Source organism: Protopterus annectens, chromosome 10.part0 (genome assembly GCF_019279795.1).
Source record: "Protopterus annectens isolate FY-2018-M chromosome 10.part0, PAN1.0, whole genome shotgun sequence".
In the NCBI taxonomy this organism is placed as follows: domain Eukaryota; kingdom Metazoa; phylum Chordata; order Ceratodontiformes; family Protopteridae; genus Protopterus; species Protopterus annectens.
Genome location: NC_056744.1, coordinates 687,287,240 through 687,310,213, shown reverse-complemented (window position 1 = coordinate 687,310,213; position 22,974 = coordinate 687,287,240).

The following is a 22,974-nucleotide window of genomic DNA, read 5'->3' as shown; positions in this document are numbered from 1 at the left end:
TGATTTCCTCTGCAGAAGTCAGGCTATTGACGTATTTATTGTGGCACAAAATAGCTGCCCTTGAGGGATTTAATTTCACAGTGACGCTAAGATGATGATGATGACTGAGACCAATGATGACTGATGTAAGTGACAGGGTGATCTGAAAGACTGAGCAAGCAGTCCGTCTTCTTAAGTCTCAGATACAAAGAAAAGTTGTAGCTGGAAGAAAATAAAATGTTCTACTGTTGGAGTTTATTTACCTGTTTATTTATTTTGTGTGTGTGTGTGTGTGTGTGTGTGTGTGTGTGTGTGTGTGTGTGTGTGTGTGCGTGTGTGTGTGTGTGTGTGCGTGTGTGCGTGTGTGTGTGTGTGTGTGTGTGTGTGTGTGTGTGTGTGTGCGTGTGTGCGTGTGTGTGTGTGTGTGTGTGTGTGTGTGTGTGTGTGTGTGTGTGTGTGTGTAATGTTGTTCACATGGGTAGACAACAAAAAGTGCAAATGGTTAGCTGAAGAACATAAATATATTAGAACTGAGACGAACGGAACAATAAAACAAGTTATTTTACTGCTACAGACACACTGGAAAAATCAACAGTTTTATTAAGCAAAAATAATTTTTTACAATGTCAAACTGGAGATTTACATGATAAAATTTTCGGTTAAGGCCAGGTGAGAATGTAGCATACAGAGATAAGCAAACAAATAAATACATAAAAATAATCTACCACCTACTGATTTTGATTTTAATGACTTCCATAACAAATGTAATACACTCAGCTGAGATCCAAATCATATATCCAACCAAAACAGGAAAATCAGTAGTATGTTCATAGGGTCAAAGCTTCATAGGTAGCTACTAGGCTATTGGCCCTAGGGCCTATATAAACCTAACCAAAAAGGTACCCTGGCTTTCGCCACCCAAGAAAATTATTTTCCTGTGCCCCTGTCGAGCAGAGCCACAAAATCTCCCATCCAATCATTAAGATTTTTCTTGAAGAGTGCTAATGAGGATCTTTGTTTGATATAGATAGGTAGTTTGTTTCAGAGTATGGGAAGTCTCTGGGACAGGAATCTATCCCTCCAGCATGTTTTGTTTATTGTCGTGACAAGGTTTAGGTCCCTAGAGTGTGTAGCTCGGATGGATTCGGATTTCTTAAAGTGGAGCATGTCCAACAGCTCTGGGTTTCACATAGCTTTGTATGTAAGGCAGAGATCGCCTCTGAGTAGGTGATATGCGACGGAGTAAAGCTGGAGTTTTTTGAGATGGTTTGTGTAGGGCATCTGTTTGAGGCCGGTGTTCATAAGCATATATGTAAGTACTAGGATAGCTGCCCTCATGGGCCTTTTTAATCCTAGCCAGTTTCCTTTCTGGAGCTTGAATTAACCTATCTTGTTTGGTATGAGATTGGCCTAATCCATCCCATTGCTGATAGTTAAATACTACACATAGTGACAATAACTGGGAACATAGCATGGAAAATTTGAGAGGATCCATGCATGGAATAAAGCATTTAGGAGTTGTCTCTATCCATTAGTAGCACAGAGGACAGTCCAGGGGTTAATTTTCTATTACCCATCCATAGATCCCTGTTGCGTTTGGAAATGGCAGCAGGGCTAGCCACCCTCTGGTGTACACCATGGCTCTAGATGACTGTCATGTGTAAAGATGGGAAAAAGGGGTTGTGGGTGGATGGGTGGATGGATGGATGGATGGATGGATGGATGGATGGATGGACGGACAGGGATGAATTTTGTTTTCCATGGATGGGGAGTCTCTTCCTGAACAGTGATATCTTCTGTTAGATATACCTGTCCCTTCAAACCATTTATTGTTTTTGCAGAAGAGATTTAGATCCTTGGATCAAGTATTTCTGATGACATTTGACTTGCTCATGTACAGTAGAACAATTGCTGGCCACTTCTTTGTAGTCAAGAAGTCCTACTCCCACATTTCCTGATTACAGTCCAGCATATAAAAAAATCCATAAATGCCAGCAAAGCACAACATTCAATTTATACTGAAACACATAACCAGCACCCTAATGTTTTGTTATCAATGCACAAAGCAACAGCAGACAAGTGTGACTGTTCTAAGAGTATCCTCCCACTCAGTGCTTGGCTATCAACATTTTGTAATAAAATCCTCCAGTCTGTTTTTCCTACTGGTGGTAGTATAGTCAGTCCAGCCTTCCTCCCATCCACACATTATGTACCCACACTCTCCTGCCATTCCAAGTGAAGCCTTCAAATGGGTTGGCTATAAGGAAAGAACCTTCCTTCATTATGATGTTCAGCTGTTCTTGACCAGTGGATATTTCTGTGTGTATGTGTGTGTCTGTGCATCATTTTAATAGTTAAATTAGCTGCAGCAACAAAATCTGTACTATGCTGGTTCATTTCAATGATTATTTAAAAAATATTGCTATGGATGTGCTATAAAAGCTTTTTGGGCATTGTGAAGATTATTTCTACTACTTTTTTATGTGCTATTGGGATTATGCCATTCTAAGGTATGGGGAATGGGGAAATAAACATAGTTCCTACACTAATGGAAAGCTATTATATTTAACACAGATAAAATAACTGTGGATTAACTTTTGTATTAATGGAAAAAGAATGGTGCATCTTATCTGCATGGAGATTAAATCACCAGCTGTCCAATGAGGGGAATCCATGGAGCTAGGGATTTCAAATAAGAGCTTGGGGTGACTTATTTGTCAGATTTAAGCTACTGATCTCAGGAAGAACAGAGATGGATTAACCTACATGCTCTTGAGCTTTTGCTGAACAAGACACAACCTGCCATGTTAAACATCCAGATGCTGAGCTCCCCACTCACTGATTTCCTTAGAAAAAACACTGCTAGTGCAGTTTTTGTCTGCTGGAAGTGATGCCTAATTTGAAGGGATTTTCCCTTTATTTCACATGTGTATGACCATGTAATTGGTATCTATAAGTAAGGGGATTGGGAGTGCAATTCACAGTTTGCTGAAGCTGACAAAGGTAAAAAAGAAGTTATGTACTTACCATAACGTTCCATGTTTGTAGTCCATCTCACCTACATTCTTGCTGGATGGGTTCGGAGCCAAGAATTGGCTCTGATTTGGCCAATACTAAAGCTCAAGAGCTTTTACTGGCTCGAGGCTAACCCCTATCCCATGGTGCCTCATGGCAATTCCCCAGATCTTGTTTGCAAGAAAGTAATAGGTACATAATAGTCAGTAAACTATCAATAACTATACACATACAACAGAACACTCTGTATTACTATCCATGCCAGGAAGACAGACAACTACAACCAGGTCAGACAGCATAATGGATAGTCCACCAGTTCCTCCAGGAAACAGGAAGGGGGAAGGAGGGTGGGACGCAAGAATGTAAGTGAGATGGACTACAAACATGGAATGTTATGGTAAGTACATAACTTCTTTATGTTATGTAGTCCTATCTCACCGTAATTCTTGCTGGATGGGACAGCGTCCCTAGCACCTTTATCCCTGGTGGTTCAAGCGAAGAGACTCTTCAACACAGTGGACCCAAAGGATGACCTGTCCCGGGAGGCCAAATCCAATTTGTAATGAGTGACAAATGTATGAGGTCTTTCCCAAGTAGCTGCTGTACAAATGGTATCAATTGGGAGTTTAGATCTAAAGGCATATGAAGTTGATACTGCTCTGGCCTTGAATGGCCTTTCACTTTGGCTGGTAATTGTTTGCCAGCAGTTTGTAAGCAAATGAAATGCAGTCTGAAAGCCATTTAGACAAGGTGGCCTCAGAAACAGGCAAGCCTTTATTTTTGTCTGAAAAGGAAACAAACAATTGGTGTGATTTTCGAAATTCTTTAGTCCTGTGCAGGTAAAACCTGGGAATTCTGTGGACATCCAATTGGTGTAGTCTATATTCTGATTTATTAGTATGATTTGGGAAGAAAACTGGTAGTTCGATTGTTGTATTGAGATTATGCTCTGAATATACCTTAGGAAGAAAGGAAGGATTAGTTCTGAGTGAGACTCTATCCTTGTGGAAAACAATGTAGGGAGGTTGAATGGTGAGGGCTTGCAGTTCTGAAACTCTCCTAGCAGATGTTATAGCCACTAAGAACAATGTCTTCCAAGACAAGAATTTTAGATCTGATGAAGAAGAGGGCTCAAAGGGTGGAGAAATTAAAGATGTAAGAACTAGGTTTAGATCCCTGGGCTCCAGTGGTTGCCTGATTGGAGGTCTGAGAAGGAGGACTCCTTTCAAAAAAATTTTGCATAAAGAGTGGAATATGATTGAATTTCCCATGCAGCCAAAATGATAATTAGAGATGGCAGCTAACTGAACTCTAATAGTAGCAGCTGCAGCTCCTTTGTGAAAAATGGATGTCAGGAAGGACAGGTTAGACTCTATAGGAGCTGAGTAGGAATCTATGCCTTGGTTTGCTGCCCAAATGGAGAACCTTTTCCATTTACTGGAATATAATTTCCTGGTGGAAGGTTTGTGTGAAGAAATCAGAATGTGTTTGACTGTAGGGAAAAGGGAAACACACCTGGCTATTCGTGGAACTGGAGCAGCCATGCTGTCAATTTCAGGGTTTGGACAGTAGGATGGAACTGGCCTGATTGATGAATCAGGAGGTCTGGAGATGGTTCCAGAATCCATGGTTCCTCCAAGAGATAGGGCCACAGGAAGGGGAACCAGACTTGGCGAGGCCAGTAAGGAGCAATGAGGATCAGGGTACTCTTCAACAGTTTTGCTTTCTGAATCAATTTTGGTATGAGAGGAAAGGGTGGAAAGGCATAAATGTGTCCTGGAGGCCAATTGTGGACCAGAGCATCCCTGGGTGACATCTCCGGATGGGGAATTAGGGTAAAGTAGCTGCTGCATTTGGTGTTCATGTACATGGCAAATAGGCCGCAGCAAGGCTGGCCCCATTTGCAAAAAATCTCTTCCACAACTTCTGAATCCAGGGACCACTTGTGAGGCATCAGAATTGCTCGACTGAGTTTGTCTGCTATCACATTGGACTTCCCCGGGATGTGCGTTGCTATCAGAAAGCATTGTGTGTCCATCGCCCATTTCCATACTCTTAAAGCCTCTCGACAAAGTGGGTAAGATTTGGTTCCCCCTTGCTTGTTTATGTACCACACTACAGACATGTTGTCTGATTGAATCACAATAGTCCTAGTGGGAAGAGAACTGTGAAGTGCTTGCAACGCATATAGCACCACTCTCATCTCCAGAACATTTATGTGCAAGTGGTTCTCGTGATCCTGCCAAATACCTTGGACCGTCATTCCCAGATAATGCCCCCCCACCCTATCTGGGAGGCATCCATGGTCAAGACTGCATTTTGTTGAGGGGGGAGCAAGTGGGCAACCTAGATGAAGTTGATCCGTATGTAACCACCGTGTTAGATCCTTCTTGCAGGAGTTTGTGATGAGTATTTGGTGAGACAGGGAGAGATCCTACATTGACCACTGGGCATATAGTAGCCACTGAAGTACTCTTATGTGCAGATGGGCTAGGGGAACTAAGAGAATGGTGGAAGCCATAGTCCCTAGGACTTGAAGGACTATCCTGGCCTGTACTTTGTCTTTCTTCAACAAGGATCTGACTTGGTTATGCAATGATTCTATCCTTTCTGGTGTCAGTTTTGCTGTCATGGTGGTTGAGTCTATTTCTGAGCCTAAGAATGCAATGTGCTGCAATGGAGATAAGGCTGATTTTTTTAGGTTTATTGTAATGCCTAGTCTGGTGCACAAGGATAGAGTCTTGTCCCTGGTTCTGATTAGTTGGTGCTTGGTGGTAGCAGTGAGGAGCCAGTCATCTAGGTACGGAAACACCTGGAATCCTTGACATCTCAGGTGAGCCTTTACCACTGCCATGCATTTGGTGAACACTCTGGGGGCTGTAGTGAGGCCAAAGGGCAGTGTTCAAAACTGAAAATGACTGGCCACCAGCTGAAAGCGTAGGTGTCTTTTGGAGCGTCTGTCCATTTTGATGTGGTAGTACGCCTCCTGAAGATCTATTGAGCACATCCAATTGTCTTTTCTGATAAAGGGAAATATCAACTGCAGAGTGATCATGCGGAACTTCGATTTCTTTACAGACCTGTTTAGTTTGCTGAGATCTAGAACTGATCTCTAGTCCCCTGTCTTTTTTGGAACTAAAAAGAATCGTAAGTTCTGGATCCTTCTTGATCTATGGGGACTTCTTGGATGACTCTTTTTTGAAGCAATGAGATGACCTCTGATGTTGCACGGTCTAATTGAATGGGTGGCACAACTGGTAGAGACTGGTTTACAGAGGAATTAGAAACAAAGAGAATCAGGTAACCTCTGGAAATTATGGTTTGTACCAAACAATCTTGGGAAATTTGTAGCCAGGTGCTTGGGTACAGTGAAAGACGACCCCCGACTGCCTCCAGAGATGGACAGTCGGCCAACCCCTCAGGGGCAATGGAAGGGATGATCAGAGAAAGTTTCTCTATCTCCCTGATGTTGTGGACCTTCTCAGCCATGAGGGTGGCATCTTCCATTATATCATCCCCCTCTGCCTGTAGGGGAGGGTTGACCTAGTGCCTGAGGGAAAACTTTTTGGGATTTACGGAACCACATTTTCCCTCCTGTTTGACCTTTGGGATAGGGTCTAGATGGAAGGGAGAAACAGACTCTGACAGCAGATAAGGTTTTCCCTTCCTGCTCGCACTTGGTCAAAGTGTCTTTTACCTGTGGTCCAAAAAGAGTTGAACCATCAAATGGGACGTTGGTAAAGGAAGACTTAAAGGATTCTGTAAAATTACATAGGCCCATCCAGGAATGTCTCTTCAGAGAAATTCCTGCTGCGGCCCTACTCGCTCCATCTGCTGCATAGGAAATCAGCCTCATGAAGGAGTTAGCTATGGATGTAAGGGTGGAGAGCTGTGCAGATACCTTGTCCGTGGATCCTGAAGCAACTGAACCCTGCAGGGTGTCTCAACTTTTCGAAGAGATCCCTTTGAAGTCTAGTAATATGGGGCAGGTAATTCAGTGATCATAAGGTAAATGCTGCTGAAGAGAAGGCACACTTTCCATACCTATCCATCATTCTGGACTCTTTATTTGGAGGATGGATATTAGAAGATGTCTTGGACAACTCCTTTTTTGTGGCTGCTGCTACCACCATAGCATCCACAGGAACTCCCTTAGAAAGAAAGGACTTATCTTCCAGACAGTCATAAATTTGTTTGGCCTCCTCAGGACAGGCTCCACTGTGTCCAGGAAAGTCCAGGCTTTCCAGGATATGACCCCCAAAAGTTGGTCATAAGGCGGTGTCACCCAGGAGATGGAAGGTTGGGAACCAAAGGCCTCAAGGTACACTGATTCATCCTCAGTAGGGTTAGAGGTCTTCCAATCACCCCTCTGTCTAAGGATTTCAAGGATGTCAGTAAAAGAGACATCATCAGAGGGGGATCTAGGGGACCCTTCTGACTCATCCAAATCAGTATCTGACATGACAGACTCAGGTGAGTCAATGTGCTTCCTCTTACAAAGTCTATTCCGAGGGAGCTCTCCAGTGGGATAATCTGGGGAGGTCTCGGGAGAGGGGACACCTCCAGTGGGGGCTGCCTGAGTCTCTGGTTCCCTACACTGAGGGGGTGGTGGGGGAGAAGAGGTTGCTGCCAGCTGCTGGTGGGACATTGAATTCTCAGAACCGAAGGATCCAACACCGAAGGACCCAAAGTGTTCGACTCTGAAAGTGAAGCAGTCGGAGGAGGAGGAGCAGCAGTCTGGAGCTGGGATGGCTCCAAAGCCTTTGGGTCTGGAAGAGCTAACTTTTTGGCCAGAGCCGGGTCACAGAGCAACCTCTTCACCAAATGCTCGATATCCTCATCTGAAAGTGTCCTGGAGGAATGGGTGGAGACAGAAGGAGATCTCCTCCTTTCTAAAATAGGAGACCTCAAGGTTGGAGAAATAGGGTCAATAACTGGTGAGTGTCTCGGTACTGAAGGTTGCCTTGGCACTGAAGAAACTGACCGATGGCACTGAAACATAAGAAGTGGAATCAGAGCCAGAACTCCTTGGCTTCGTCACTTTAGACTTTTTAGATGGCTCCGAGGCTGGAACCGAAGATTTTCTCTTCACAGTTTTTGGAGCTGTCTGACCAAGTTCCAGCAGTTCCTGGAAGGAAATGGTCATAAGACCCCCGCCTATTAGTTTACGTTTTCTCTCATTAAGTACCCTAGTACTGGAGGCATGGCAAAAAGTACAGGGTTATTGTAAATGAGCCTCTCCCAAACAGTACACACAGCTAGTGTGACTGTCAGTCAATGACATTTTTTGTGAACACTTGGCACATTTTTTGAACCCAGAAGGGTGGTGTTCCTTATGTTCTCTGTCTTTCTTTTTAGACATGCTGACAAGAAAAAAACAAGGCTAACAGCAATTACAATATTTATAACACTAACTATAACCAACAGCAAAGTTATGAAGAGAGAAAATATTTTTTTTTTAAAGGGAAGGACTAACACTCAGGGAGGAAAGGCCCTCTAATTTAAATGGGCAACTATGGCCCTCTAACTAAAATGGGCCGTACAATCCTAAAACGTGGAATAGGGGATCAAGCACTCAACAGCAGTCACGCAGGTAATAGATAATAAATATAAAATAAGAAATATAAGGAAAATAGATAAGAAATAACATGATTTATCAAAAAATCTTCTGCTTTGCCAATGAGCCAGTAAGGAGACAACCTCGAAGCCTTCACGGCAAACGAGATCTGGGGAATTGCCGTGAGGCACCATGGGATAGGGGTTAGCCTCAAGCCAGTAAAAGCTCTTGAGCTTTAGTATCGGCCGAGTCGAAGCCGATAATCGGCTCTGAACCCATCCAGCAAGAATTATGTCAAGATAAGACTACATAACATCAATATTATAAGTCTACCCAAACCATCAGCTGAATGGGAACTATTTATTAAAGAAATGCACACATTTTTTGTATAAATGGTGGATGAAAGGAGCAAGGACAAACATAATTTGCCTTCTGTTCTTAAGGCTGCAAAGACTATTAGCAGGATATGTGGATTTGCTGAGGTCAGAAACTAATCTGTTTTCTGAAATAATGCTAGGGATAATGTTGAACCTAGTAACAACTTTAATATTATGAAAATAGACATGAAAGCAACACAGACCATTACAGGAAGAGTAATCCTGTTTTGGTGAAATTCAAACACATCTTAAAAGATATAGAACAGCTGGAAATAGCTCTAAGTATTTATGTTGTGATATTTCATTTTTATGTATTCATTTCTCTGAAACAAAACAGGATCTGAAGAACTAAATACACACACACACAGAATACTGTCTGATGAATATCGCCAGCCAGTTTTAGTTGGAGTGCTGTCTGCAACAGAAAACCATTTTCTGAGGGAATTTATGTTTTTTAGACTTGATGCACTGCATTTTTGATGTATTACCTATAAAACCATCCTTCATAGCTTTCCTAGAAAATGAATAGGAGCATACTGAAATATAAAATTCCTGGTTAAATGGCACCCATAAAGCAGTCATTAACATCATTAAACTAATGTAGATGTCAAAGGATTTCAAGCTATCTCTTCCACATAAGACAAAAAGTTGCTACTGTGCCTTTTTTGACTCTGCATACAAATTGCATGAATCCAGCTGCTGTTCCATGTACAGATCACAAAACAGTAGGTGGCTTGACATCTTTCTTGTTATTTAAAAGACCTAAGCTAATTTTCTGAGAATGCAGCAGAATTCTCAGGCTGGATGTTTAACATCAAATAGCCTTACATAAAATTAGCTTCAAACAGAACAGCTGTACATGTTCAGTACTGTGTCTGTCATCTCACTTTGCAGCCGTTACTCCTCATTATAATAACCAGAGGAAGGGTCAGAGCAGACAAGATTTGCTTTCAGTATCAAGAATTCCCACTGTAGCAGTCTGTAAAGCATGTTTGGGAGGGCTATATATGACAAAGGTTAATTCTACCCTTCAGTATATTCTGCTTTTTTATTTTCTGCTTGTTCCTTTTTGCATTTTGCCTGCATATATTTCCAAGTCTTGTTTTGGTTTATGTTTCCATATTCCTCCAGACAGAGTATCCTTTTTGTTAAAATTAAACGGATAACCTTGTTTTGTTAATACTCCTGCCTTTGAATGCCTCAAAAATTAGGCAGATCAGAGCAACTTATGAAAATGTAAATAATGGAATGGAGGAAGAGAGACTAGTGCTCAGACTGCTAGTATGTCTTTATGACTTATTTTTATGGTTAAATGGCATTTTGATGCACTTTTTTTGGACGATGGAGCTGTGCCCATAAACTCCATATGGGAGTTTGACACCTCCACACACAAGCATTATACTTAATATAATTAGCTCCGAAGTTGCACTATCATAGCGGAAATGGATAAAAGTATGTTAAGCATACATTTATTTATTTATTTGTTTTGCTATTTTGAGACAATGCTGTCTTTTGGACTTTTAGTTTTTCAATTTACCTCTTTTGAATTTAGGTATATAGTTATTTTTCACAAATTACAGTTCAGTTTATCTCCTATTTTGAGGCATTGGCAATCAATTAGTAACATGATGATTTGGTTGTGGAAATGAAATGCCTGTCACCAACCACTTGCTTTGCACCAAAATGCTGGGACACTATGAAAAATATTATTTTTTTCTGGTGTTTGAACTCTTTACATACCTCTCAACCTTTTAGAGCAAGAAATCTGGACAAAGCCATAAATAAAAGTGGGACAAAGGCCCACAAAAAGGGACAATTTTTAAGTAGTGCTCTTACAAACTTAGAAAGTTGATAGAATAACAGGTTTTGCATTAGTATGAATTTTCTGAAGGGTATTAAGTCTAAAACTCAAATGTCTGCCATTATTTTCTAACTTCAGTCTTTAATTATTTGCTACTAATTTGCCAGAAAACCACAGTTTTATGAAAAACGGACCAAAAATATGAGGCAAAAATATGGACATTCTGTGAAAATCTATACAGTTGAGAGGTATGCTTATAGAATCTTTGGTACTTACGTATTATCGCAACCAGATTTGTAACATTGCGTAATTCCTAATATTTTCATGAAAAGACTGCATGTTTAAGTAAAACTGGGTATATAAACTCCTAATTACCTTTTTATCACTTTGCTTATGCAACAGGACCAGGAGGAAGAAACAGAAACAGGAGTTTGGCAACCGACCGCGGAAGGAACAACATTTGTCATCCATTGCGTTGCTATAAAAGACAGACAGCATAGAACCTTCTGCTATACCAAACTGACCACAAAAGCAGGGGAACTGTGATCCTTTATATGTTTGAAAGAGGATCTGAAAAGTTACGCTCCTTCTTACCCTTTCTGTTATACTTACTACTGTAAAAATTCCCGTTGTACTTTCCGAACACTTCGTGAAATGGCCGTTGAGCAGAAATGTAACTTTTCCATTTTTCTCATAGGCGGACCCCACTCCACACCTTTGCCAGCACTTTCTCAAGTGAAAAGCGCATACCTGCAGACAAATGAGTGCCTGAAACAGTTCAAACTGCTGATCATAGTCCTTACTAATGGCCAAAAAGTTAACATTACTTTCAGAAATGCCATACATTTAAATATGACATGATACAAATACAAGTGTAAAACCCTGAATCTCACTGCCGACTTGTAAAAAGGCAGAATACGTCCCTAACACATCCCTGTGTACAAAGAGGCCAACAGCTGTTACCAGGTTGGTACGTCATGTAATATTTTAATGTATGCCATTTCTGAAAGTAATATTAACTTTTTGCCCATTAGTAAGGACTATGATCAGCAGTTTAAAGTGCTTCAGGCAGTTGTTTGTGTGCAGGTATGCGATTTTCGCCCCCGTGAAAATCTGGTTGCGATAATACGCAAGTACCGAATCTTTATGTATGATAAAATTGGCCATGAGAAGTAAAAAAAACAAACATTTGTTATTGCTAAATGGCAGCTTGTACTGCATCAGGAGTAAAGTAATACATTATTCTAACCAACATGTATCAATTCATTTTTTAATACACAAAGAGATGTTTACGGAAACGAATAGACACATACATGCTACAATTTTGTAATCTAAAATTAATAAGAAATAATACAGGAAGTTATGAATGCAATCTATTTGTTATCATACATCACTAAGTGGAATATTATATAAAACAGAGAGGAATACACGATTGCACACAGTGAAAGAACAGAAGCAGATTGTGTTCCCAAATCTTCTTTGAATATCTTTATGGAATCTAGAACAATTGGTTCTAGACCAGTATAGTGTCATAGTTGTAAGACTTCGTCTTCACACCTCCAGGGTCCTGTGTGTATATGTGTAGAGTTTCACATGTTCACCTGTAAATGCATGAGTTTTCTTCAGGTACTGTGGTTCCTTCCGACCTCAAAGAAACATGCTGGCAGAGTTACTACACTAAATTGCCAATATATGTAGATTGTGTTTGTGTGTGTGTGTGTGTGTGTGTGTGTGTGTGTGTGTGTGTGTGTGTGTGTGTGTGTGTGTGTGCGTGCGTGTGTGTGTGTGTGTGTGTGTGTGTGAGTGTGTGTGTGTGTGTGTGTGTGTGTGCGCGCTTGTGTACAGAAAGTCTTACAAGCATATAAGGAGGCAAATATACTAAAACACACAGATTTATTTGGTGGATGAACCAAAAAAAAGCCACACTTTGCTTTGCTGTTATTCTTCAGAAATATTTACAATATTTTTTGTATGTAACATGCATAGTTTGCAGTCCTAGAGGGAGCCCAGCGTTCCACAAATTTAGTCTCACCACACAGCCCTTCCAGCAACACCTTGCAAAATAAAGAAAATAGTCACAGGCACTGGTCATTCCTTTCTTCCAGCTTCACTAAGAAAAATCTTTATCTGAATTTCAGAAAGGCCATATCCATAACTGGCTATGATTTGGGCCATCAAACTTCAACTACTACAAATCTTTGGGCAGTGCCCTTACTGTATCCTGTGATGATCCACCTGTTAGAGGAACCAACTTTTTGTTTTCTTGTTTCAGCCTATAGCCTTTTTAAACAGAACTAACCCCTCAGTTATCTCACTAGTACAATCATTTGACTGACTGAATAGCTGTGTGAATTTTACAGGAAAAGACACATTTAATGGCATATTTCCCTATTTTCCACACACAAGGTGTTACAAGTGTCCCCCTACCAGCACAAAACCATCAGGTTTGGACTTATATAGATGGGATGTAAGATCTAGATGACCAGCTAACATTCCTATCAGCCAGTCTGGGCATATAGATAACATTTTATTGGAAGGGCTGGAAGGATTGTGCCCAATAGGATCATAGCAGATTACTAGGCTATCAATCTGGAGGCCATTTTTAAGCCTAGCCCTTTCAATCCAATGTAATACTGTAGCGGTACTAGTCAATGCCCAGAATTGCACTTAGTGATAACTGGCCATGTCCAAGAGGGTTGTGGGCACTATCCCCAGTAAGAATTTACAGTGTCCCATCCACTCATCCAGGACCTCTTGAACAGTGTCATAGAGGTGCTCTGTTTCACATGAGCTGGTAGCCTGTTCCAAGGACATGGCAGTCACTGGGAGATACATCTCTCCCTCCTGCATGTTATAGTTAAGTTGCAGGCCATTTTTAAGTCCCTGGAATGGGTAGCCTTAGACCCATTTGATTTATGGACATGCATTAAGTTCATTAGGTTTGGGTCTTGGGTTGCTCTGTAGAACAGGCATAAGCCTACCCTAAGAAGTTTATATGATATGGAGTATAGTGTCAGGAATTTTAGTCAGTTCATGTAAGGCACATGCTGGAGTCCCTTGATTTTCTTTGTTAGAAACCTTTGAGGTCTCTCTAATAGCTGTAGAAGCTTAGTATGGTACATACCGAATGGGGTATTATACTCAATTATGGTCCGGATAATTGCAGAGTATAGGGTGGTTATGACTTCTTTTGCTCTCTAGGTGATACCTTTACTAATCAAGTGAGCTATGTGGAAAGCTTCCCTTACAATGGTAGATACATGGTGGTCGAAGTTAAAGTCACAGTCGACCTGTGATCCCAGATCCCTTACCACTTCATGGGTACTTAGGGTATTGTTTTGATTTGATAGTGTGAAGAGACATTGTTTGTGTAGAAGGAATGATGATGCATTTCTTTGCATTCAGTTTAAGACCATGACTAATACACCAGTCATTGGTCTGTGTGAGACCTACCTGGAGTATACTGACATAATTTGGGGATTCAATGATTGGAGTTAGTTTGCAGTTGTCTGCAAACTTGGTCAGCCACAACTCTTTAGTTCTGACCTGAACTTAGTAGTAGTATATACCAAACAGTAGGGGGCCCAGCACTGACCCCTGTGGCACCCTGCTGGTAATAGGTATGCTGGTTGATGTTGAATCACCCACTTTAATAGTGTGTGTCCAGTTTGTGAGCAGGTGGCAACCCATTTTACAATGAAGGGGTTTACATTCAGTTTGCTATGTTTATCGGTAATACCTGAATGTGGGATTGTGTTGAAAGCCTTTGCCAAGTCGAAGTATGCTGTGTGCACCAATTTGCCTTCATCAATGGCCTTGGTCACACTTTCAAAGAAATTGACCATATTTAACAGGCAGGATCTCCCCTTCACGAAGCCGAATTGGGTAGGGTCCAGGGTTTGGAGGTCTTTATTTATGAGGTCCATAATGGTACATTCTATGGCCTTACAGATGAGGCTGGTCAGGCTTATGGGTCTGTAATTCCCCGGGTATGTTGATATGCCACCTTTGTGGAGGGGAATAACTGTAGCTGTTCTCCATTCCGCAGAAAAAAAAACTGTGGTTAGGCTATGATTGAAAAGAGTACTTAGTAGTGATGCTAGTTTATGTTTTAGCCTGTTTAAAAGACAGCCTGGGATGTCATCTTGTCCCATAGAGGCCATGTTATTTGCCTTGGACAGGGCTTTAAGGACCTGCTCTTCAGATATGTAAGGTGGGGGGAGTTTGGGGGAGGGTTTGTTCTAAGATAGGAGGAGATAAGGGAGTGAAATTTTCACCAAACCTATCTGCTAGTAGGTTCGCTATCTCTGTGGGGACAGTGTGTATGATACCGTTGGCCACCAGTTTTGCGGATGCTTGGGTCGTACCCTTTAGGTTATGTACATAGCTGTAAAAAAAGCCCTTATGGTTATCCTGGGCAGCACTTGCTAGTTTTCTCTCAAAGGAGCTCTTAGACAATTTGACAAGTTGTCTTATTTGCCTGTTAAGGCTGAGGAGGGTGGTTTTCCATTGTTGGGTCCTTTTCTTTGTTTTCTTGGAAAGCAACATTTTGCATTTATTGTAGAGTTTGTTGATGCTGGAAGTACACCATGGCAGCTTGATTTTACTTGGGGCTCTGGCTTTGGTTCTGTCTGGTACAGCCGAGTTTATACACTTATGCAAGTGATTGTACAGGGCTTTAGCATAAGCTTTGGCATAGTTACTAATTCCAGCTTAGGGTGGGGCTTGTAATGCATTTATATATTCACCTAGTAGGGTATAGTTAGATTTGGTGAAGTTTTTCAGTCTGACTTCACCCTTTGTGTGTTCTGGTGTTAATGCCAGTTTGAAGGTGACTGGTTTGTGTTCAGTTGTAACTAACGAGGGTCCAACAGTTGCAACAGTGCACCTGTTTGACATGTTGGTGAGGATCAGACCTAGAATGTTTGTTCCTCTTGTCAGGGTATGGACAATTTGCTCCAGGGCATTTGAATTCACAAAGTCAAGGAACTTTTGTGCTAGCGAGTTTGGGCTAGAGTAGGTTTCCCAGTTGATGGTGGGATAAGTGAAATCCCCCATAACCAGTGTGTTCAGCACATTTTGAATAGTCTTCAGTTTGGTTAAGTAGGCTTCATGGGTGGTGTGACCCATGGAGGGGGCTCTATAACTGACTAGGACTTGAATGGGGATCTTTCCCACTGTAACCTGGACCTGGAGTAACTCCATGGAGTTGTGCAGTCTAACTAGACGTGAGGTGAATTTATCAGTAATACAGATTGAAACACTGCCTCCTTTGGTTTTTGCACATTCCTTTTGTGGTCTAAAGGTGTGGAAGGCATTGTAGCCTTGCAGGCTGGGGTACTCTCTGAGGCCTTAAATCAGGTTTCTGTGACTGCACAGACATCTACATCTTCTAGTGATAGAAATGCTTCCAGGGATTGCAGTTTTTGGTTTAAACTCCTAGCATTTAGCAGCATGACCCTTATGTTGTTTTGATTGGTTAATTTCACATCAGTAATGTTGTTTTTGAGACCTTGCCTAAAAAGGCACTATGGGGAGGCAAGAGCCTTTGCCAGCAGCTGAAAGCCTAGGGGTGCCAGGTGCAAACATCTCTGGCAAAGCAGCAAGTTTTGTCAACCATGGCTTCCAGGGAAGACAGGAACTGGATCCCCTTGGAATGACACAAAAAAACTAATCCAATTATTGAAATCAATCATTTTATGTTGATACCGTGGCATCATTCTAGGTGAGAGTAGTATGCTACTCAAGGCTAGGGACATACCTGCTTGGGCTGAGAGACCTTAGTGCATGCATGATTTGGTGAATCCTGAAACCAATCAGGCAGCTGACAGTGACTTTCTCCTTTTCCAGCCTGGTGAGTGAGACATCTGTGTGTCTCACTATTGAGTCTCCAATGACAAAAAAACTTGTTTTTTGAATGTTATTCCTTACGCACTTGGTGGGTGAGACACTGGTGTTGCTATGTGTCATGGGTGCTGTGGAACTGTGTTAGCTGTAGCAGACTTGTGTTTTGGAGATCTCCTGTGTTTCAGTAAGTTCTTTTAGAGAACCTCCGTGTATGTGGATTTACATGTTTGATGTGTACTATGTATATGAGTAGTGGTATGTTTGGACATGCAATAGTACACACTTACTTTATTGCCATCTTGCTTATTACTCAATCATTGCAACAGAGCATGATCAGTCACTAGACTGAAGAATCTACTTAACTAATAGTATTTCAGGGGCAGCTTCTCAGCCAAACATTTCATTTTGTTGGCTGAGCATTTCTTCTCAGCATTGATTAACCTTTGACTTAGCACATTCCTTGGTAAATCAGAAGTCATCAGCACTAGGTTAGAACATAATATTCTTTTCAGTTTATGAAAAGCTATGTCTGTGTCAAGAAACTATTGAGTCTTGATGGGAGCTCCTCCTTTTACAAGATATGTTAAAAGGCAGGTAATTGTTTCAAAATTATGTAGAAATTTTCTGTAGTACACCATTAGCCCAAGAAAAGTCTTCACATGTCTTTAAGAGCAGGGTATAACCTAAAATATTTATATTCTCCATTTTTGCTAGTTGTGGTATTTCAAATGTTTGGTTTCCACCATGCCCAGTTTAATCTTATTAAAATACATGTTCCAGCCTGCCTGCCTGTCCTATATACTCTGATATAGCAGGCACTTTTGGTAAGTAAGACTCCCACACCTTTGAATGGATGACCACATCTTTCAGGTATGCATCAGCATATTGTGAGTGGGGCTTCAATATTTTATCCATCAATGTCTGATAGGTGGCTGGGACTCCATGTAACACAAATGGTAGCACTGTGAAATGAAACAAACCTTCAGGGGTCGCAAAAGTTTTTTTTTCTTCAGCAAGGGAGAAAGCGGTACCTACCAATACCCACTTGTCAAGTCTAATGTTGTTAAATATTTTGCTTTTCCCATGATCTCTATCAACTCATCAGTTCTGGGAATGGGATAGCTATCAGTCTTTGAAATGCTATTAAGTTTTTGAAAATCATTACAGAAAATGGCACTTCCATTGGATTTAGGAACTAAAACTACTGGGTGCTCCATTCACTCTGTTTCTCAGCTGTTACTCCTAATCTGATAACCATTTGACCTTCTTGTTTTGCTAATTGTTGCTGTGATTCTGGTAGCTCATAAGTTCTCAGTCTCACCTTTATTTCAGATGTTGTCTCTTTGTTATGATCTATCAGTTTAGTTCTCTCATGCATTAAAAAAAATATTTCTTAATATAAATTGTCCTATTTCCTGCTTTTGTACTTTCATTTATTTATTTATTTTACATTTGTTGACTGGGAAAGTCCAACTGGATCCATATCCATTTTCAATGGAGGCCTGGGGAGAAAAGCTCCAGAAATACAGTATATATTAAAAAAATACAATTAATAAGTATAATACTAACAGCTCATATAATAAAGAATATATACAAAGATAACAAGAGAAAAATTGCATTAAGTTAGGAAGTAAGGCAAAGGAAGTAGTATACTATGTGGGTAGAGATGTCAGTAGAAATGAGAAGAGAAAAGAAAAAGAAAAAAATCTATATATAAGCAAGGAGCTGCATAGAGAGGTATGCTGAGGGAGATTAACCTGGGCAAATGCAGGTACATATCCAGTGGTTGGTGAAATAATGTTTTGCTGCAATTTTAAACTTTGTTAGCGAGGGTTCTAGGGTTAAGGCAGAAGGGACCGAGTTCCAAGTTTTTGCTATCTAGTTGAAGAATAGTGAATCACCAGCACGATTGCAGGATTTAGAGGTCTTTAACATTAATTTGTCATTAGATCTCAGTGGTCTGGTACTGGTGTGAGAGATAATTAAGGGTTGTATTCCTGGTACTCTGTCTGGTTGGTAAAGTATTCTATGGGCTAAAGTAAGCTGATTATAGAGAAGTAGATTAGGGAACTCAAGCCATTTTAGTAGTTTCAGATTTTGACAGTGATGTGTATGATAGGTAGATCCTACAGCGAAAATAGCGATATGGTTGTAGCAGACAGTTAACTTATTTAGTTTGGTTTTTGAGAGGTTAGTGAGAATGGGGGATGCATACAGGAGAGAAGAGCGTAGGTGGGTGTGTGTTGTGTTGGTTCTGGCTAAAAGGGTTAAGAAGAGTTTGCTTCTGTAGAGAGAGCCCAGTTTTTTATTGGTGTTTTTAATTATTTGGTTAACATGTAGGTCAAATTTCAGATTGTTGTCAATTAATACCCCAAGTAGTTTGATGTGGCTATCAGGAGATATCATGGTACTGTTGTTGGATGTGATACTGAAAGTGACCTGAGATGAATGACAGGTTGGGGGGGGAACAGTAATAGCTTGGTTTTATTAGCATTTAGTATAAGATGTCTGCTAGAAAACCAGTTTTCTATTAAGTTAAATGTTTTCTGGGTCGGGTCAGGGATTGGAGTTCTGGGAGGGAATTGGCTGAGCGTACCAGTGTAGAGTGCATCTGCATATTGTATACAGGTAGTTTCAGGGATAGCTGACTGTAGATCATTAACAAAGATTGAGAATAGTAGAGGACCTAATATAGAACCTTATGGAACTCCTAATGATATAGGTAGAAGGGCGGATAGTTTGTTTTTCCAGATCACTGCCTGATGTCTACCTTGGAGGTAATTTTGAAACCATTTGATAGTTTGGTTGTGTAGGGAAAGTTTACAAAGAGAGAGTAATAGTTTGTTATGACTGACCATACTGAAATCTTTAGAAAGGTCTAAAAAGAATGCTGATGAGATTTTGCCATTATTCCTGTTCTGGTTGATGGAGTTTGTGAATGATAGCAATGCTGTTGTGGTGCTATGATAGGGTCTAAAGCCGTGTTTTGAGTTTGTTCTGAATTAGGTAGTGCATAAGTTGGCTATGCATACACTTTTCCATAATTTTGGCTAATGGTGAGAGGATGGCTATAGGCCTATAATTGGATAACTCTAGAGAGTTTCCACCTTTATGGAGAGGTATGACATGTGATATCTTCCAAATGCTGGGAATGGTGGATTCTGTGATTATCCTATTTATTAAGATGGAGATAGGGATAGCAATAACATCAACTGCCAGTTGTAAGTATTCAACTAGGAGCTGGTCAGCAGCCAGGGTAGTTGATTTAAGTTTATTCAAGAGTTTTCTAATGTAACTGGTGGGAACTGGTTGTAAGCTAAAGGTAATGTTATCATTGGTGACTATTAGGTCTAGACCATCATAAAGATGTATGTCTGCTGTTTGGCAAGGGTGAGTATGGTGTCTGTAAAGTATTTATTGAAAGTGTCTGGTAAATCATCAGTTTTAGTTCCTTCTGGAGTGGAGAGGGTAGGTATGATAACTTTACCAGGTCTTAGTATTTTATTTATTCCTGCCCCAAATTTTGTGGTTGATTTTGATGCTTAATTAGTAGGTTATGGAAATAGTCTCTTTTGTCTTTTAGAATGGGTCTCTTTGTGTCATTCCTAAGTTGCCTGTAGTTGACCTGGTCTATAACAGATTTGGTGGTTCTCCATTTGGACCAGGCTGAGTTTCTTTCTGAAAGTTTTATTTTGGTATTTTTGGTAAGCCAAAGTGCTGGCTTAGGTTTGGGTCTGGATGTACATGGGGGAGGATGTGAGTTTAGGATGGAGAGAAAGGTAGAATTAAAGTGGTTTACAGCTTCATCTAGTGGCAGCTGATGGAGTACAGACCAGTTACAACTAATTAGATCAGATTGTAAGCTGTAGGGGTTGAAATTCTTTTTATTCCTGATTGTCTGATAAATGGGCTGATATATTTTATTAGTTTTGGTTTTTATGATAAAGATGGGGAGGTGATCATTTAAGTCATCTGGGAGGGTTCCGGAGATGTAGTTATGAGGTTGTTGGTTAGTGAGTATCCAGTCTAGGACACTTCCATTGATCTTATTTTTATTGAGTCTAGTGGGAGATTTTATTAGTTTTAAGAACCCATATAGGTTGATGTGATTGGATGGGGATTGTGCAGAACACAGGTTCCAATCTATATTGAAATCCCCTAGAATAATAGTTTATTGAGGATTAGAGTAAGATAGTCCATTGAGAATGGCTTCTAAGGTAGCTATATTATTAATTGGGGGACTATATCCACAGACAATATTGATATGTTTCCTAGTATTCATTTAATTGTGACGGTTAAGATTTCTGCATTATTGTGTGAGGGAAGATCATGGATTACTTTGGTCATATCCAGAGTGTCTTTATATATAAGTGCTACCCCTCCACCCTTTTTCAGTAAACGATCCAACCTTAGAATGTTGTAGCCTGGAGGGAGAATTTCATTGTTTGCTATGGTTGGTTTTAACCAGGTTTCAGAAAGACCAAGAATGTCTGGGTTGTATGTAGCTATAAGAGCATGTAAGCCCTGTAGTTTATTTTTTATGCTTCTAATGTTCAGATAAATGACTAAGAGATTTGATAAGGATCTATGCTGGAGGTGGGTGGGGATGGGAAAATAGTTGGTTCTGCAGGTGTTAATTAGTGGGCCTGGGTTAGGGTGAATGTCTCCATCCTTTAGTATTTTAGCCTGGATACTTGCAATTAGTTTGGTAAATTTAAGAGATAAGTATAGATAGTGTTTAGATTTGGCAGAGATAGGTAAATCTTTGGTTTTATTTTTTGAGATTGATAAAAGGTTTCTTGTAAATTGAACTATTGAGGTTTAATTTATATGGGAGTGTGCAACTTGGTAGGGTAGTTGTGGTATAGGCTTTAGGGTAGTCATACTTGAGGAGGTATAGATCTTCATAAATGGTTTGGTAGTATGCACATAGTAGGATGGGGAGGAGTAAAAGTAGTGTTTGATGGAATAGAGGGAGTTGTGAGTTAGTGGTAGAATACATTTTTAAAGTAGGATAAGTAGTCAGTGTATAGTAGGGGTAAGGAGATAGGAAGTTGGAGTTTGGGAGAGAGAATAGTTAAGTGTGGGGATTGGTTGAAAAAGTAGGGTTATCACCTGTCCCACTTTGCAAGGGACAGTCCCTGTTTGAACAGTTGTGTCCTGCAAAAAGATTGTAAAAATTGCAAATGTACTGAGATTTTAGGGCAAAATTATTTCCTATATTTTATGTAATAGTTGCATAAAACAGTTATTCTGTATCTGAAACACCTAAATGTTATAAGAAACAGAATAAACAACTAAAATGATATAATAATAAGCTTTTACTTAGGCAAAAAAGTGAAGTTCTGTCCTTTGTACTGGCCGTGGGTATGATTTGGCCTGCAAAATCTGATGTTTGTACCACAATTGTCCCACTTCGGGCATTTGAAAAGGTGGCAACCCTATTGAAAAAGTAGTGGGAGTGGTTAGTTGGATATAAATGTAGAGGTAATGGGGGGTGGGTGGGAATAGGGGGCAGGGTAGGGGAGCAGAGAGAGCCCAAGAGAAGCGAGGGCTAACGGAGCGGGGAAAAGCCGAGGACGACCACAGAGCCAGAAACAATCAATTGCCATTCAACAACAGAGGACTAAAAGACAGCAGCATGGTACAGTAACAGTGACAGAAAAAGGTCTGTCAACACTGATAAATTACTTGTATATAAGTTATATTTCCTGATATAACTTAAAATGGACAAACGAGTATCACTAAGGAAGGACTGAGTGGAGGAGGAAGGGTTCCAGTAGCATGTTTTCCCTGCAAGTAAAAACTGTAAGAGCTCATTCATGAAGGATTCTTCTAACTATACTCCATATAGATTTTCTGGTTTCTCCTCAATGTACTTCAGCTTGCTAGCTAACTTCAGAACTTTTATTGTATTTATTTCTTGACTAGGTTATCCCCAGTAGGCCAGTGCCCCTTTTCCTGGGGAACCTGCAGGTGGTGAGTCACAGCACTGAGAAACTACCCCTTCTTTTTCAATAAGTGCTGAGGGATCTTTTACATACATCTGAGCTACTACTGACTCAAAAAGATGGGGCTGCAGTTTAATGCCTCATCTAAAGGACAGCATACTCAGGAATGCAGCATCTCCCTTATGCTACTCTGCAGTGTAAGTAATGAAAACATAATCCAAGTACCTGGGGTGGGAAAAGAACTTACAGCCTTATGATCTTCCAGCTCCAAAGGCAAGTAGGCTACCTTTTGAGCCACTGACACTGCTCACAGAGCTTTCTACTTCTGTCCATGTATACAGTGTATTAATGTGATAGATTTGTTATATCTTTCTCTTTCTTGGTTGTCTAAATTTCTAGTTCAGTGTATTTAGCATTCCAGTCATCTCAAATGTTCTTTGCAACTTA